Below are 13,590 nucleotides of genomic sequence, written 5' to 3'. Positions count from 1 at the left end.
TATTCATACAAAACCAAGTGGAGAGGTTCATGCCCACTATTTCGTAGAAGGCCCAAAGGAGAAAGAAACCCATACCACCGGGACCCCTGTTTTGACGTTGGGTAATGTTTCGAGGATCCGTAGTGTGGAAGAAGTTGTGGTGAACCATATAGAAGAGATCATGCAGAATGAGGTTAACGGGGAAAAGTTGGAAGGAAGAAGTGAGATTCTGCAGAATCTCAAAAATAACTTCAAGGTGGATGCTCCTCAAAAAGATGACACGCCCTTGAAGAGCAAAAATGGAATTGAGGTTGATGCTCCTCAAAATGAGGACGCGCCCTCCACACCTGCGTTGCACAAAACCATGCCTTGTCCTGAGGTAGATGCACCCACTCATGGGGACGCGCTCTCGGATAAAAAAATGGGCGTGGAGGACCCCCGTGACTTTGATTTCGATTTGGATCATAAGATCCCTATGCCCGCCGATAAGACGGGGTCGGCCGAAGACACAATATCTGTTCCGGTCGACAAAGATGACCCGAGCAAGGTTTTGAAAGTGGGATCCCAGTTAGGTGATGAAATGAGAAAAAGTCTTACCCGCTTCTGGGTTACAAATCTCGATGTCTTCGTATGGAGTCATTCAGATATGGTGGGAATCGACCCAGGAGTAATGTGTCACCGGTTGAATATCTTCCCGAATTGTACGGTCATACGTCAAAAACGTTGCCCAGTGAGCGGAGAAAGGGCGATAGCATTAAAAGAAGATGTAGACCGATTGTTGGAGGTGGGACTAATCAAAGAATCGTATTACCCCGAATGGCTTGCAAATCCAGTGCTCGTAAAAAAACCGAACGGGAAGTGGAGGACGTGCGTGGATTTCACAGATCTCAACAAGGCATGTCCAAAGGATAGTTTCCCGCTCCCACGAATTGATCAGTTGGTTGACGCGACGGTATGGCATGCCTTGCTAAGTTTTATGGATGCATATTCGGGTTACAATCAGATCCCCATGTATGGTCCCGATCAAGAGCATACATCCTTCATCAACGACAGGGGGCTATACTGCTATATAGGAATGCCATTTGGATTGATTAATGCTGGCGCAACCTATCAGCGGTTGGTGAATATGATGTTCAAAAACCAAATTGGGAGAACCATGGAGGTGTATGGGGATGATATGTTGGTAAAATTCATGGAGGCGAATGACCATATCGAACACTTAATGGAAATTTTTAACATTCTAAGGAGGTTTCGCATGAAGTTGAACCCATAAAAGTGTGTATTCGGCGTGGAGTCGGGTAAGTTTCTCGGGTTCATCGTCAACCATTGGGGAATCGAGGCCAATCCCGCAAAGATTAAGGCATTGCTGGATATGAAATCACCCGCCAATGTGAAACAAGTGCAAAGTTTAACTGGGAGGATTGTCGCGCTGAATCGATTTGTTTCCAAATCTTCTGACATATGCAAAGAATTCTTTAAGGCGATTAAGTTGGCAGGGAAAGACTTCGTATGGACACCAGAATGTGAAGAGGCTTTCAGAAAGATCAAGGAGCAACTGGGAAACCCTCCCATGCTGTCAAAACTGTTAGATGGAGAATCTCTAATAATGTACCTTGCGATATCTGGGTATTCAATTAGCGTTTTTCTGGTAAGAAAAGAAGACGGACAGCAGTCACCGGTGTATTATGTGAGTAAGCGGTTGTACGATGCTGAGACTCGCTACACCAGCATGGAGAAACTGGTCTATGCCATGATCCTTGCGTCAAGAAAATTACGACCATACTTCCAGGCCCATAGAATTGAAGTCCGTACGGCATACCCGTTACGGCAAGTCCTTCACAAACCAGAATCCTCGGGGAGAATGTTGAAGTGGGCTCTGGAGTTGGGACAGTTTGATTTAGAATATATGCCTCGGACGTCAATTAAAGGACAAGCCTTAGCCGATTTCTTGTTGGAATTTGACTCTGTGGTTGATGACAGAACTTTGGTAATGTTATGTCCCCCTCATACAGGGGAGTCTTTGGAGGAATTTCCATATCCCTGGTGGATCCTGCATGTGAATGGGGCAGTTAACAATGGGGGAGCAGGTGCGGGTATAATACTCGTGTCTCCAGAGGGCCATCACCTGATGAGCGCAATTCACTTCAAATTTTATGCAACAAATAATGATGCATAGCATGAAGCATTGATTAATGGCCTAAAGATCGCTTTGGAAATGGGAGTGCGGAACCTAATTGCGAGGAGTGACTCGAAGCTGGTGGTAAATCAGGTGAATGGGGGGTTTCAAGCTCGAGGACCGCGGACAGAATTGTATTTGAGATGCACGGAATGCCTGATTGAAAAGTTCAGAGAAGTTAGGCTGGAATGTGTACCGTGGGAGAAGAAAAATAATGCGGATGCCCTGGCCAGAATGGAATCGCAGCAGGAAGCTGTGTTACTGGGATCTATACCCCTAGAGATCCAGGAGATTCCTAGTGTCCCGGAGGTAGAAATGATGCAAGTAGATGAGGCGCCCAAGGAAACATGGATGACACCCATTCTCTCTTATATTCACAAAGGAACCCTCCCCGAGGATAATTTCAAGGCTCGGCGACTCCGCTACCAGGCTGCAAGGTATGTGGTATACGATGAAATTCTGTATAAGAGGGGCTTCAATCAACCGCTGCTTAAATGTATTGATGAAGAGGAAGGAAATTATATTTTAAGGGAAGTGCATGAAGGGATCTATGGCAATTACTCGGGGGGTAGCTCGTTGGCAATAAAAGTTTTGCGCCAAGGATATTATTGGCCTACAATGAAAGAGGATGCTGCAAATTTTGTCAGGGCATGCGATCGCTGTCAGCACTTTGCAAACTACTCATCTATGCCAGCGACGCTCTTGACATCTATGATAAGCCCGTGGCCATTTTCCATGTGGGGGATAGATCTTATTGGGAAGTTGCCCAAGGCTAAAGGGGATGTCAAGTATGCGGTGGTCACAGTTGACTACTTTACTAAGTGGACAGAGGCTATGCCATTGGCAACTATCACGGCAAAGAAAATCAGAGATTTCGTTTTCAACTCCATTGTTTGTAGGTTTGGTATTTCTTACAAAATTGTCTCTGACAACCGGAAGCAGTTCGACAGCAAGGAATTGCGGCAATTATGTGAGGACCTAAAAATTAAGAAGGAGTTTGCAGCGGTCTATCATCCTCAAAGTAATAGACAGACATAAGCCGTGAATAAAATAATAAAGCACACCCCTAAGACCAAACTGGAAGAGCGCAAAAGGAATTGGCCTGAAGAACTCCCAAAAGTGATGTGGTCCTACAACACTACTTCACGATCTACTTTGGGAGAAACTCCGTTTATGCTAACTTACAACTACGAAGCTATGGTCCCCGTGGAAGTTGGTTCGAGGTCACTTCGCAGAGATCGTTACACGGAGGAGGATGCAGAGGTTAATTAAAGGCTTCATTTGGATCTTTTGGAAGAAACAAGGGAGAATTCTCAGTTGAGGCTTGCGGCATATCAGCAACGTGCTGCAAGGTATTATAACAAGAAGGTAAAGGGACAGCTGCTAAAGGTAGGGGATTTGGTGCTCAGGAAGGTGATGCCAAACACAAAAAATCTCCAGCACGGAGTGTTTAGAGCTAATTGGGAAGGACCATATAAGATAAAAGCAATTTTGTGGAAAGGGACTTATCACCTTGAGGATATGGAAGGGAAGCTAGTTCCGCGAGCGTGGAACGCGGAAAATCTCTGAAAGTATTATTAGTAAGGCGTGGCTTTGGCCCCTTACGTACCTCTTTTATTATATACTTAGGGCTGTGCCCAGATTATAAACTTGAATTAAATAAATTCCTCCTAACCTAGGGGGGTAGTGCATGTACTACTTACCTTAGAACTAGTTGAAGGATCATTTTTTCGAATAAATTCCCCACAGAGCATAGTAGCCGTGGGACTGGTGCACTTTTGACATCAGAGCGCGTTATTAATAAAAACTTTGAAATTTTCAAAAAGTTATTTGCTTGTTAATTTGCTTGGTTGTATGACGCGTCCTAGCCATGGGACGCGCCCTGAGTAGTAGTTCTATACGGATGTTAACAGAAGCAGTGACTGTCAAAAGGTTCAACAAAACTCAAGTAGAAATGGAACTAAGATGCGTACTGTTCCAAGGACGCGCCCAAGTTATCTTGGTTGATGCTCTTTCTACTAATGGTAACTTGGTTCATGGTCAGTCTTCGTGTGCCTCTGTTGCAGTGCACTACTTCTCTCAACTTTTGGGAGCCCCGGCTAGTTCTAATGATATTGATCTCTCCATGGTTGACTGCAATACAGTCAGTATTGAGCAATCTAACATCATGTTGGCTCCAGTGACTGATAATCTCATCTATGACACTATTAAAAAAATGAAGAAAAACAAATCCCCGGGGCCTGATGGGGTTAATGCTGAGTTTTTCCTTGCTACATGGCATATTACAGGTGCTAGCCTTTGTGCTGTTGTTCGATATTTTTTTGATCATGGTTCAATGACATCGGGTGTAAACTCTACTTTTATCTCCTTGATCCCTAAAGTGGTGGCTCCAACTAGAATGCAAGACTTTAGGCCAATATCCTTATGCACTATTCTTTACAAGTGCATTTCGAAGATTATAGCCTCTCGTCTCAAGAAGGTTATGCCTTCTTTTGTGGACATCTCGCAATCTGCTTTTATTCCGGGTAGATCAATTTCTGATAATATTCTTTTGGCCCAGGAGTTGTTTAGAGGTTACGAAAGGGAGACTGGGGTGCCCAAGTATGCTCTCAAGCTGGACTTGCATAAAGCTTTTGACTCCATTCATTGGAGCTTCATTATAGCAGTTTTGCAGAAAATGAGATTCCCGGATGTAATGATTAATTGGATCAAGGCTTGCATCTATTCTACTAGATTCTCTATCAAATTAAACGGGGTTGTTCATGGTTACTTCAAGGGTACTAAAGGGCTTCGTCAAGGGGACCCTATATCTCCTTATATTTTTGCATTATGCATGAATATTCTCTCTTGCATACTTAACAATACTCCCCAGGGCTTCAAGTATCATTGGCGTTGCAAGGAGCTTAAGCTTACCCACTTGTTTTTTGCTGATGATGTGCTATTCTTTTCTCATGGTTCTAGGCAATCTGTTCAACACATCATGGACTCAATCACCACTTTCTCTGATTGGAGTGGGCTGGTTCCAAGTATCTCCAAAAGTACCAGTTTTTTGTGCAACTGTGATTCTGGCTTCACTCGCTGGTTTGATACTTTGTATATTCCTCGAGGTGTTTTTCCGGTCAAGTTTCTAGGGGTGCCTCTTATCTCTTCCCAACTGTGCATTAATGATTGTATGCCTCTTGTTGAGAAAATTACTTATCGTCTGCATTCTTGGGCCAATCTGTTACTCTCTCTCGCAGGTAGAGTTATGTTAATCAACTCGATTATTCATGCCATTGAAGCCTTTTGGTGTAATCACTTTATGCTGCCTACTTCTGTTCATGCAACAATTCAGTCTTTACTTACCAGATTCTTGTGGAAAGGGAACATCAATCACAAGGGTGGAGCTAAAATAGCCTGGAACACTGTTTGTCTTCCAAGAGAAGAAGGGGGCGTGGGTCTAAAGAATATGGTAGAATGGAATCGGGCTCAGTTAATTCACCATTTGATAAGAGTGGTTACCAAATCAAGGAATCTTTGGCCTAAGTGGGTGAATGCAACGGTGTTGAAACATAAGTATTTCTGGACTTTATCAGTGCCTACGGACTGTTCCTGGATCTGGAGGAAAGTTCTGAAACTTCGTAGACTAGCTCTACAATTTATTACTTACTCTATTGGCAGGGGTTGTGACATATCTTTGTGGTTTGACCCATGGTGGAGAGGAACTTGCTTGGCTGATTCTACCACCTCAGTTATCATCTCTCAATGTGGTTTGCATTACAATGATAATCTGAGCAGTATCATTGTTAATGATACATGGAGACTCCCGAGGCCCAACCCTAGACATCACCACTTGGAACCTTTGCTAGTTCACTGGATTCAAACCTTTGATTTTCCATCTGTTAACTCTGGTGGGGTGGATACTCTTTTATGGGATGGTATTAATGCAACCAAAATCAAGACTTCGCACATATGGAATTCGATTAGAAGCAGAGGAGATTTGGTGCCTTGGTTCAAGGCTGTCTGGCATCGCCTTCATATCACTCGCTATGCTCACCATCAATGGCTTTTGTGTCATGGCAGACTTAGTACTTTGGCTAGACTGCATCGATTTGGTATTGTAGACTCTCAGCAATGCTATCTTTGTATACATGGTAGGGAGACTGACTCACATTTGTTTGTTCACTGCACTTATAGCCGCTGGATTCTGTCTCGGCTGCTCGGCATAATAGGCCTGTCGATTGCTGGAGATACTTCGATATCTTTGCTTATTAATCTAGCTGATATGCAAGACAGGTCTAGGAGTCTTTTGGCTCTGTGTCTGGTTCAGATTTTCTGCTACCATATCTGGAGGGAGCGCAACGCCCGTGCGCATAACAAGGGTGTTTTTGGGCCACCAAAGCTCATGCAGGGGATGTTGGTTGACCTGGCTGCTAGGCTTAAGAGTTCACCTTGGTTCGATAATTTAGCTTGTAGTAGGCCAGATTTGTATTCCTGTATTTCTTGTTTATCCTTGTAATTGCTTGTATTTGCTTGTACTTGTTTTGTTCTTTTGGCTTTCTATCCCCAATCTCTCTCTGAGATTGGTTATAGATAGCACCCTCTCTATGGCCTGTCATAGAGCATAGGGTAGATCCCTGTTGTTTCCTGGGTTTGTTGATATATACTTGATTTAGCAAAAAAAAAAGAAAAAAAAAAAAGAAAACACGTCCTCACTAAGGACGCGTCCTGTTTGAAGGACGAGATATATCTTTAAAATAAAGGGTAGACGCGTCAAGATAGTAAGACGCGCCCCTCATGCCTTATGCCTTTTCTAAAAAGTACAATTGTAGCATGCTATCATGCTTATTAAAAATATCCTATATGGATGATCTAAGGACGCGCCCAATTAAAGAGGACGCGCCCTTCAAGGACATCTACTTAACAGATGATGGTAAAAATACAACAAGATTCCAAAGGCGACGCGTCCTAATAGTAGGACGCGCCCTTATCTATGACAAAGCAAAGTTAAAAAAAATGATATGCATAAAAGTAATAAAAGAGAAATATCATAAAAAGTGCAAGCAAAAGGAGTTCGAAGATGATCTTTACAAGTTGCAAGGCTTAAAGGGGCCCGTACCCTTAAGATGGTTCTGATAAAAGTTGTATGAATAAAAGAAAGACACATCCTAGACAGGGGGTGCATCCTGTGGCTTGTTTTGGTTGTCAGTTGGAGGAGGCTGAACGTTAAGCGGAGAAGGCGCTAGGGACGCGTCACCTTCCTCCAAGCCTAGAAAAATCCTCTTGCTCTTGATGGAATCTGCAGCTCTGATTCTAAAATCACTTACCCATTTCTGGGTGTCCTCATCAAACTTGGAGAAAGAATACTCTGGGTCATTTGCAATAAATCCAGAGCACCACTCCTCGAACCCAGCTGCGAAGCCATTTTGATAGACTAGCTTTTTCTCCTCTTTCCACCCATGTAGTCTGTCATCGTTTAGAGTGTCAAGCTCCAGCTACATGGTGGAATTTAGTGTGATAACACTCTCTATCATTTTTCTCCATGGAGGAGACATTACCTTCCAACACAGCTTTCTCCGCCTCAAGACGCGTCTCGTCCTCCTGCAGGAGCCTGATCTCGGGGTCCTTTTCTTGGGCAAGGAAATTGATATACTTCTCTAAGGATTTGATCTTGTCTTCAGCCTGGCTCTTTGTAATGTCAGTAGTAGCAAGACGCGCCCTAAGTCTAGCAGCCATGTTGGCACTTTGTCTGGTGTGCAAATGAAGCTCAGCTGCAGCCCTCACCATGGCCTCTTCTGTTTGTTCCTCGGTCCTGAACGTCCAGCCTCGGATTTCATCTTCAGTAAAGTGGCCAGCTGAGGACGCGCCCAGATATCGGAGAACAAAAGATTGATCATCTAGCAGTGTCTTTTGGCGCTTTGTGGGCGCGTCCTCCTTCTCCGGAATGTCCAGCACAGTAGTGTCAATTATTTTAGGTGGAGGGGAAGGAGTCACAACAGGAGTGGGGGTCTTAACCTTTGGATCAGGCTTTGCAGGGGCCTATTTCCTAGCTCTCAGCTTCTTGGAAGCTCCAATAGCAAATCCTTTTGGGAGAGAATCCATATCTGCGACATGAAAATGGAAAAACATTAGTTGAATAAGGTAGACGCGTCCTGATAGTAGGACGCGCCGAGAACATAATTTAAAGATTGTCAATGGGCAAATGTCAAATAGAATACATATAAAGACATGTAAATGCATGATGATGTGTCAAGAAAAATGAATGCAAAGATATGAAAAATGCATCTATGTGTGTGACTATTACACGTCCTAAAGATACGACACGTCATACTGAAGGACATATTGACTATAATGAGGATTGTGAGGAAAACATGAGTGACATGCTAACAATGTCAGTCACAAATATTACGGGAAGACGCGCCCTGAAACTAAGGCGCCCCCAAAAAAAAGACATATATGCAGAAAACACCCATAAATCAGATCAAGTTTCGCGTCTAAAAGGAAAGACAAACATACGTGTGATGCGTCAAAGAAACATGACGCATCCTATGAATGTCGGTGAGTTGGTACTTTTAAAATGAGAAGCTAATTCTGTAGCTTTGGACGCGTCCAAAAAGTATGACGCGTTCTCTCTCATATATACTTACCTTGTTCTAAGTCAAATTGCTTACTAATGTCAATCTCGACTACTTCGGCAGCACTAAGGCTCCTGGCTTTTTCTGAGGCCGTGAGAACAGGTTTGCCATTATGAAATTCACGGAACTTGCAGACAGAGCCAACCCCGGCAGATAACGCGCCCACCAGTTTGAGGTTGTCTTCTGTGATCATGTCTTTGAGGTTGAAGTGTTTATCAGCATACTGGAGTACTTTATCTGCTCTCTTCTTTCTTTTTCCTGTTAATTCCTTTTGAACTCTCTTGTCTAAGGATGAAAAAAATGAGGACTTGTTAAAGGAAAAGAGAAATTTGGAAAAAAAAGACGCGTCCAGAGTAAAGGACGCGTCAAGCCTATGAGGACATGTTTTGGAAATCACTTACTTGGTTCTAAGTTGAAGCGAACTCGGGTTCTCTTGACGTCATAGACATAGAAGAAAGGTTCTTTCCAATCCCTCTCATGGCTGATCTTTCCTTCATTGAATCCCTTGTTATTCAGCCACTTGTTAACTACAAAGAAATGGTAGCCAGGGATTGATTTTCTGATGCTGTAAAAGAAGCTGAATTCCTTCATGAAGGGTGCGCCCAGTCCAAGATTGTGGTACATGATGTACAGAGCCCATGCTAGCTTTTATGAGCTTGGAGACAATTGAACCGGGGCAACGCCATACCACTTCAAAATCTTTTTGATGTATGGGTTCAAAGGCGCGCCCACGCCTAGAGAGATCAGTTTTGGTGTGAGCACCATTCTAGGGATCCTTTGATTCCCAATGTTGAAAATGTGTGGCCATATTGTACGAAGAGGGCACGCCCAGATTCCCTCCATGTCGTAGTATTTCATGTGCCACTGAATTTCCAAATTAGTTACAGTGGAGTCAAGGGAAACACAAGCTAGCTTGCTTTCTTTTTTCCTTCGGGCATTTTTATAACGACTCGTATACTTTTATATTACTTAAAAGTGTAATTATTAAATAAATAGTTAAATAAAATATATGTATTGGTTTTGATCACTATGTGTTGTTTTATTATGATCCCTGTGTGAATTAGGGTGTACCAGGTTGTTTGTATAATTAGCTGTTAAGTCATATTGAATCGTTTTCACTTTTAAAAGTGAATTTAGTGCAAATTTATTTGCATAAATATTTGGAATGTCTCTAAAATTGTTTTTATGGTTTTATAATTATAATAATTATTTTTGGGATTTTATAAAATTTAGAAATTAATATTTCATCAATTATTTAGCCCTGTATGATTTTCAGAGTGCCTTTATTTGTAAAATCCGTATTTAATTCTAGAATTCTTCAAAAATTTTGAAATTTATATTTTATTAAGTTCGGAATATTTTGTGAATTTTGAAATTATTTGGGAAGTTTTTCGCCTTTTAATTACCCGAACGTCTGTTCGTTAATTTGTAAAATGCGGGTTTGAAGTGCGTTCCAAAAGTTATTTAAAAATTATAAAAATTTCGTATATTATTAATTTTAATTATTTTGGGAATTTTGAGATTTATTTGCAATTATTTCGATTTGTTTTATCCGCAGAATGTATCGTTCAAATCAAAAATGCGGTGTCGGAGTTAAATAAAAATCAAAAGAAACAAGATATATTCGATCATATTTATCCCTTCCTGAGTCAAGCTCTACAGCCCTCTTATCTCTCTCTCTTCTCGATCTTACTCTCCCTCTCTCTCACCTGAATCTCTCCCACTCCGCATCTCTCACTGGAATCTCTCTCTACTCTCACTCTCGTCTCTCTATTTCTTCCGCTCGGTTCTCTACAGCTCCCTGTACTCCCCCTTTCGCGGTAATTGCTACTGTTCTTCCTCTTTTCCCCGCCGACTGTTGCCGCCGGTTCACCGGCGAGGTGACGGTGGTGCGGTGTGTGCCTGACTGTGTCTTTATGTGCTTCGGTTGAATTATTATGTATATACATACATAATTTATATGTGTTCCATGTTGTGGGCGTTGGGTGTATGCGGGGGTGCTGTTGTGCAACCGTCGTGTAGCCGCCTTGCCGTCTGCTCCTTTTGACCCATTCTGCGTTGTTTTGTTCGATTCTTTATGTGGTGCGTGTTGTTACACGCGTCGATTTTTGAGAATTATTTTATTGAATTGATTATGTTATTTTCTGCAGAAAACAATATAATTAAATTCATGAAATAAATGTTTTATTGCGGGGAAAAATCTAGAAATTAATCGGTGAAATTTGTGATGGAAGTCCGAAATTAATCGGATACCCGCAAATTTTACTGCCGTCGGTGATGAGTCTCGGCGAGCCGACGGTGGACTGTGATGACGTGTTCTGAGTCCTACAATTTAAAATACAAAATACGATTTAAAATGCAAATTTCGAATAAAGTTATAAAATGCGAGTTAAGACATAAAATGCAGATAATAATGAATAATTGGTGTTTGTGAATTTGAGAATTGACAGTGTTGACTGGAATCGGTGGTTGGGAATTGTATTGTGTTTGGTTTGAATTGGTTGTGATTTATTTGACGTCGGGATGTTCGACGGGTTGGCCGATAATCAAAGGAGGTGCTGCCTGATTTTCGAAGAATTTAATTCCGGAAATACGAGGCCGTACCCAATGGCTATCGGAACGTCGATCGATTATATGTAACTATTTTGTACGAAATCTGATTATGTGTTGTGATGAAATACTTTGCGGAAATCAATAACCCTAATTTCATAAAAGGATGAATATGCCTATTTTCTGAAAACGAACACTGAACCGACTTTTGAAGACGTGAACCCTAATTGATACGTGTATTATAATCTGCCCGATTTTCGGAAAGAATTTAATTACGGAAATACGAGGCCGTACCCAATGGCTATCGGAACGTCGATCGATTATATGTAACTATTTTGCACGAAATCTCATTATGTGTTGTGATGAAATACTTTGCGGAAATCAATAACCCTAATTTCATAAAAGGATGAATATGCCTATTTTCTGAAAACGAACACCGAATCGACTTTCGAAGACGTGAACCCTAATTGATACGTGTATTATAATATTGAATATGTTACGAGTTGGATTTCATTGACGTTCGGGTAGATTGTTAGCGAGGATATGTCAAGCATAATCGATGGTCTAAATTAGGGTATTTCGACTTTGTAGGTTCTAGTCGGAAGGCCCAAGAGTTGGCATCGGATAGTCTAGTGGACACTCGACGAGCTCAATAAGGTTCCAATCGAAGGACCTGAGTGTTAAAGTCGAATCTAGGGTAATCTAGTGGTTAGACGTTAAAGCCTAAGCGTCCGTGTCAGCTCAAGGTCAATCGATACTATTCGTAAAGCTCTACAAGGCAAGTACCCCTAAACAAATCTTTTACAGTTCAGTACTATATGAATAATTGTTGATTTACATTTACGTACTGGAACAGAACGATTTAAGTTACGTATCCCCTAGGTTTCAAATTGTTTTGTTAACTTGGTTTTGGGGGAAAAGTAACTTCTGAAAATACCTATCTCTAAGTTTTGAATAAAATTAAAATGTTTTGGGAAAATGTGTTGTGTTATAATTGTTTTGACAAGAGATAGGTAAGTGATTTGGAAAACTGGATAAAAATGATCAGATAATTGGATGAGTGTGCGCAGAAGGCCCGTAACGGCCTGGAAGTTAGCGTAAGAGGCGAAGTGGTTGCGCACCCTGTTATAACCACCAGCCCCGCGTGACAGAGACCTAGCTAGTCTCTGAGTTCCTGAACAAGTTTCATAGGATAGCCTGATCAGCTGTCTCACCAGGGATCATCCAATACTTTTATATCTGAGCAAGTAATTTTGAGGTTCCCGGAGAGGAACAAATTGTATAGGTCCCGTGATGGGACAAGTTTTATAGGTCCTGTGATGGAACGAGTTTTATAGATCCTGTGATGGGATAAGTTTTATGGTTCCCGTAACGGAACAAATGATTTTGGGTCCCCTTAATGGGACAAATGGTTTATGGGTCCCGCGATGGGACGGAAGATTTTAAAATGAAAGAAGCATGCTAAAATAGAAATTGATATTTATGCACAACACACAACTAATGATTTGGTTTTACAGAGCATGCTAGTTTTGATCTCCAGTTCACACATGTTTTACTTGTTTTCTAGCAAGTTATGATTTCTGTTCCTATAATTGTTTATCATAAACTATTTTTGATTATTATTTATATAGTTGTACTGGTGAGCAATTGATTGCTCACCCTTGCAAAATGTTTTATATATGTATTGCAGATACCTAGGAGATTCTTCAGTGGTATTCGGGGCAGAGTTCCAGTTCCTTCCGTGTCAGGCTCCTCTGAGGTAGTTGTGTTGGACCCAAGCGGGTCTGTTGAGTTGCTGAATAAAGATAGTATTGTTTGGATTGTCTTTAGTATGTTGGTTTTTTGACAGTTGTAACCTAAGTCATACTTAAACCTGGAAAAGGTCTTGGTAAAGGGGGTTGAGATTATGTATAATTAATAATTTGGGTTATATTGTTTATTAGTATTGTTGTTGGTGACGTCAACTCCTGACCCCGGGGTTGAGGCCGTCACAGTTGGTGTCTGAACTACAGGTTTGAGTCCCTGATTTAGGTTAGAAATAGAGTCAGAAGAGTGCAAGATAGATATGAGTCAGCAACTCAACCAAAGGAGCGAGTCTGTGAGTTTAATCAAGGGTTCGAAGGCGTAACCCTGATGTTTGTTGGGGATTGGCTGGAACTGCCCTAGGTTTTAGTAAGTTTTCCTTATATATAGGGATCATTGGCAAGATCTAGTTGAGGTTTCAAGTTTCGTTTTCTCGAGCAAGCGAATCTGACCGTGAAAGTTCAGGTG

Source organism: Apium graveolens, chromosome 4 (genome assembly GCF_009905375.1).
Source record: "Apium graveolens cultivar Ventura chromosome 4, ASM990537v1, whole genome shotgun sequence".
NCBI classification, from domain to species: domain Eukaryota; kingdom Viridiplantae; phylum Streptophyta; class Magnoliopsida; order Apiales; family Apiaceae; genus Apium; species Apium graveolens.
This window is presented reverse-complemented; position numbering follows the sequence as displayed.